Below are 6,000 nucleotides of genomic sequence, written 5' to 3'. Positions count from 1 at the left end.
AGTTTTAATTTAAGGATAAGTTGAGAGTAAATGAAAGCACAAGAGCAACTGCAGTTAGTTCTTTCTCACAAGTTTGATATTATACTGAGACTTCTCTCTGTAAGTCCAGAAGGAGATGCTCATATTCTTCATCTTCCCTCTGAAGTCAGAAGTGTAAGTTACATCTGAAGGAAAATGCTGCTTTCTTTTTCATGGCAAGGGGAAACACTAACATCATTTAAAAACGTATTAAATTTCTTCTTTTTTTTCTGCTAGAGGGTATGCAGACTTGCCAGAGAGGGAAAGGGAGAAAGCACCCCTAATGGGGGAAAGTCACATTGCACTCTCTCCTCCAGTTTTCTGATTGGCCCAGGATGTTTTTCAAGTCACCGGGATTTAGACTTAAACCGTGTGACTGGCCCTATATAATCTGGTCCCTTTAACCACTAGGCCATGGAGCTGACCCTAAAAATTTATTTTGCTTTATTTAAAAGGGATGGGAAAGGTCTTGGGTTCATGGCCTGGGGTCTCTGTAAGCACAGTGGGCACATGTGATCCAGGTCAACTAAAACTAGGAGTGATCGTGGTGGTGTGACGCCCTTTACTGGGGTTGATGCCTAGCTCTCTCTCTCATGGCAAGAAAGAAAAACACTTGAAGAAAAAGTTAAGGTTCAACCTGCCCCCCCCTTTTTAAGAATTATTTATTGACTTTTATTTATCATTATCACCATTATTATTTTAATTTGCTACAGAGCATATACACTCACCAGAGAGAGATAGGGAAAGTGAGAAAGTAAGCTGCCAGGTCTGGGTCTTGAACCATGGTCAGCCATGTGAGAGTTAGGCACCTTAACCATCATCCTACCCGCTGGCCCCCAACCTGTCCTTTATATAGTCTTTCTAATGCTGAAATCATAATGCACAAAACTCCCTAAAAAAATAGCCTACAACTTTTTTTTTTTTTTTGAGAGGTTTTTGCTACAGGGTGCGCGCGCTCACCAGACAGACAGAGAGAGACAGAGAGACAGAAAGTGAGAAATCCCCCTCCGGGGGGGGGAATGGCCACACCACAATCCCTTTTCCTCCATTCTCCTCTTCGGATCTTGGGCATGTACGTACACGTGCCTGGCGTGAGTTTAAGCTATCAGGTCCAGAACTCGAACCGTGGTCGACTATGTGGGAGTCCAGTGACATAGCCATTACGCCTACTGCTGGTACAAGCCTACAACTCTTAATATGTTGAGAGCTGACCTAAGTTTCTAGCAGTACAGGAATATTAATACAGTTGAATGGGTATGTGTTCACATTGAGTTATACAGATAAACCCAAGAGTGTGAGGAGTCTGTAGTAGCACTAGATCAGTAGCTCCTCAACTTGCCTAACTCTGAGAATTAACTGGGGATACATTGTTAAATGCAACCATGCAATCATATTGTACCTACTGATCAATTCTTAACATCATTAAAAGCAGGAAAACTAAATTTAAGTGCTTCTCACTACGATGCAATGGGAAGACTATAGCACCAATTAGAAAATATTCTTTTTCTAAAAATCTGATTCTAATCAGGTCTTTAGATGTAATTATCAATTTACAGAAAATATAGGGAACAGAGAACATATTAAATGAAAACATGGGGATGCAACCAACAAAATCCTAATGTAGGACAAAAACCAGTCCAGTTTATTAAAAAAATAAAATACAAACACACACACACATAATATTTTAAAGAGGAATGAAAAAGGAAACAAAGATTATGAGAGACCCAGTCATGGCAGCAGGTACTGGTTGATGATGCTACTTGGTAGACTGAGGGCCACACGGGAGGCCTGGTTTGTTTCCAGCCCACCCTAAAATCTACGTATAGTAGTATATAAAGTAGTTCCAGGGACCCAGAAGACTGAGGTAGGAGTATCACAACACTGTGAGGCCCTTAAGGTACATATACACATACAAGGTATATATACACATATGAGGTATAACATACACATAGACACATACATATGTAGAGAATGCCACAGGAGTCTCCCATAGAAATTAGTATGGCTGGGACAAGTTTTTAGAACTTATATATATATTTTTTCTTTTGAGAGGTTTATCGCTATAGAGTGAGTGTGCTCACCAGACAGACAGAGAGAGACAGAGAGACAGAAAGTGAGAATCACTCCCCAGGGAGGATGGCCACACCACAATCGCTTCTCCTCCATTCTCCTCTTGGGATCTTGGGCACACATGCACATGCGCCCGGCGTGTTTTAAGCCACCGGGTCCGGGATGCGAACCGTGGTCAACTAGGTGGGAGTCCAGTGACATAAACATTACATTAACTGCTGGTCCCCTACAACTTATTTTTTTTTAGAGAGGTTTGTTTGTTTGTTTGTTTTTTTGTGACAGGGCATGTGCACTTGCCACAGAGACAGAAAGCAAGAAATTATCCCCTGGGGGGATGGCCATGCCACAATCCCCTCTCCTACAGTCTCCCGTGAGGATTTTGGGCATGTGCACACATGCACCTGATATAATTTTCAAGTTGCTGAGTCTGGGACTTGATGCATGGATGTTGAAGTCCACAGATGTAACTATTACGCCATCTGCTGGTCCCGTGTGTGTGTGTGTGTGTGTGTGTGTGTGTGTGTTCATCTTCCCTCTGAAGTCAGAAGTGTAAGTTACATCTGAAGGAAAATGCTGCTTTCTTTTTCATGGCAAGGGGAAACACTAACATCATTTAAAAACGTATTAAATTTCTTCTTTTTTTTCTGCTAGAGGGTATGCAGACTTGCCAGAGAGGGAAAGGGAGAAAGCACCCCTAATGGGGGAAAGTCACATTGCACTCTCTCCTCCAGTTTTCTGATTGGCCCAGGATGTTTTTCAAGTCACCGGGATTTAGACTTAAACCGTGTGACTGGCCCTATATAATCTGGTCCCTTTAACCACTAGGCCATGGAGCTGACCCTAAAAATTTATTTTGCTTTATTTAAAAGGGATGGGAAAGGTCTTGGGTTCATGGCCTGGGGTCTCTGTAAGCACAGTGGGCACATGTGATCCAGGTCAACTAAAACTAGGAGTGATCGTGGTGGTGTGACGCCCTTTACTGGGGTTGATGCCTAGCTCTCTCTCTCATGGCAAGAAAGAAAAACACTTGAAGAAAAAGTTAAGGTTCAACCTGCCCCCCCCTTTTTAAGAATTATTTATTGACTTTTATTTATCATTATCACCATTATTATTTTAATTTGCTACAGAGCATATACACTCACCAGAGAGAGATAGGGAAAGTGAGAAAGTAAGCTGCCAGGTCTGGGTCTTGAACCATGGTCAGCCATGTGAGAGTTAGGCACCTTAACCATCATCCTACCCGCTGGCCCCCAACCTGTCCTTTATATAGTCTTTCTAATGCTGAAATCATAATGCACAAAACTCCCTAAAAAAATAGCCTACAACTTTTTTTTTTTTTTTGAGAGGTTTTTGCTACAGGGTGCGCGCGCTCCCCAGACAGACAGAGAGAGACAGAGAGACAGAAAGTGAGAAATCACCCTCCGGGGGGGGGGATGGCCACACCACAATCCCTTTTCCTCCATTCTCCTCTTCGGATCTTGGGCATGTACGTACACGTGCCTGGCGTGAGTTTAAGCTATCAGGTCCAGAACTCGAACCGTGGTCGACTATGTGGGAGTCCAGTGACATAGCCATTACGCCTACTGCTGGTACAAGCCTACAACTCTTAATATGTTGAGAGCTGACCTAAGTTTCTAGCAGTACAGGAATATTAATACAGTTGAATGGGTATGTGTTCACATTGAGTTATACAGATAAACCCAAGAGTGTGAGGAGTCTGTAGTAGCACTAGATCAGTAGCTCCTCAACTTGCCTAACTCTGAGAATTAACTGGGGATACATTGTTAAATGCAACCATGCAATCATATTGTACCTACTGATCAATTCTTAACATCATTAAAAGCAGGAAAACTAAATTTAAGTGCTTCTCACTACGATGCAATGGGAAGACTATAGCACCAATTAGAAAATATTCTTTTTCTAAAAATCTGATTCTAATCAGGTCTTTAGATGTAATTATCAATTTACAGAAAATATAGGGAACAGAGAACATATTAAATGAAAACATGGGGATGCAACCAACAAAATCCTAATGTAGGACAAAAACCAGTCCAGTTTATTAAAAAAATAAAATACAAACACACACACACATAATATTTTAAAGAGGAATGAAAAAGGAAACAAAGATTATGAGAGACCCAGTCATGGCAGCAGGTACTGGTTGATGATGCTACTTGGTAGACTGAGGGCCACACGGGAGGCCTGGTTTGTTTCCAGCCCACCCTAAAATCTACGTATAGTAGTATATAAAGTAGTTCCAGGGACCCAGAAGACTGAGGTAGGAGTATCACAACACTGTGAGGCCCTTAAGGTACATATACACATACAAGGTATATATACACATATGAGGTATAACATACACATAGACACATACATATGTAGAGAATGCCACAGGAGTCTCCCATAGAAATTAGTATGGCTGGGACAAGTTTTTAGAACTTATATATATATTTTTTCTTTTGAGAGGTTTATCGCTATAGAGTGAGTGTGCTCACCAGACAGACAGAGAGAGACAGAGAGACAGAAAGTGAGAATCACTCCCCAGGGAGGATGGCCACACCACAATCGCTTCTCCTCCATTCTCCTCTTGGGATCTTGGGCACACATGCACATGCGCCCGGCGTGTTTTAAGCCACCGGGTCCGGGATGCGAACCGTGGTCAACTAGGTGGGAGTCCAGTGACATAAACATTACATTAACTGCTGGTCCCCTACAACTTATTTTTTTTTAGAGAGGTTTGTTTGTTTGTTTGTTTTTTTGTGACAGGGCATGTGCACTTGCCACAGAGACAGAAAGCAAGAAATTATCCCCTGGGGGGATGGCCATGCCACAATCCCCTCTCCTACAGTCTCCCGTGAGGATTTTGGGCATGTGCACACATGCACCTGATATAATTTTCAAGTTGCTGAGTCTGGGACTTGATGCATGGATGTTGAAGTCCACAGATGTAACTATTACGCCATCTGCTGGTCCCGTGTGTGTGTGTGTGTGTGTGTGTGTGTGTGTGTCTCTGTGTGTATATATTAATATATACGTGTGTATGTATATTAATATTATATATACAAACATATATAATTTAATAATATATATAATTTAATATATATAATTTAATATATATTTAAGGTATTCATTTTGAATTCCTGATGAAGAAAAAAGTATTTTATTCATACTAACAGCTCTGCATGCGTGAGAAAGGCACAGTAGAAAAATCTGCTGGGATAAATTTCACAGAAAGTCCCTCTTACGTTACCAATTTACTAGGATGGTCAGAAAGGTCAAAGTTTATGCTCAGTTTTTTTTAAAAAAGAATTATTAAATTTCGCTTATATTGTTGTTTTTTAATTTGACCACAGAAAGAGAACGTGAGAAAGCAAACCAAGTCCAGGACTTGAACAGCGGTTGGCCATATGGGAGCCCAACATCTTAAACCACCATGCCACCTGCTGGCCCTAAAGCAATTTTTACTTACATGGAACTTAAGACTTCAGTATACTCCAGTGTTAAAAAACAAACAAAAAATCAATTTCTAGATCAATCTTTTGGATTTTCTTCTTAGAAAATTTTTCCAGGTACCAACACACATACATACACACATATATACATACATATGTATACACACATATATATTGTCTTCCACCTACATTTTTTTTTTTTTTTGGAGAGGTTTTTGCTTAGAGGGCGCATGCGCTTGCCAGGCAGACAGAGAGACATAGAGACAGAAAGCAAGAAATCACCCCCCAGGGGGGATGGTCACGCCGCAATCCCTTCTCCTCCATTCTCCTCTCAGGATCTTGGGCACGCTCGCACACACGTCCGGCATGAGTTTTAAGTCACCGGGTCCAGGACGCAAACTGCGGTCGACTACATGGGAGTCCAGTGACATAGCCATTATGCTAACTGCTGGTTCCCCCA

General features: G+C 41.5%; 1 protein-coding gene across 3 annotated transcripts in view; it reads right to left on the bottom strand.

Moving 5' to 3' along the window:
- DHX29 (DExH-box helicase 29) overlaps nt 1-6,000 on the bottom strand; it is an 87,614-nt gene that overhangs the window by 1,723 nt on the left and 79,891 nt on the right. The window lies entirely within an intron of this gene.

Source organism: Tupaia chinensis, unplaced genomic scaffold (assembly GCF_000334495.1).
Source record: "Tupaia chinensis unplaced genomic scaffold, TupChi_1.0 Scaffold000251_1, whole genome shotgun sequence".
Lineage (NCBI taxonomy): Eukaryota > Metazoa > Chordata > Mammalia > Scandentia > Tupaiidae > Tupaia > Tupaia belangeri.
This window is presented reverse-complemented; position numbering and strand designations above follow the sequence as displayed.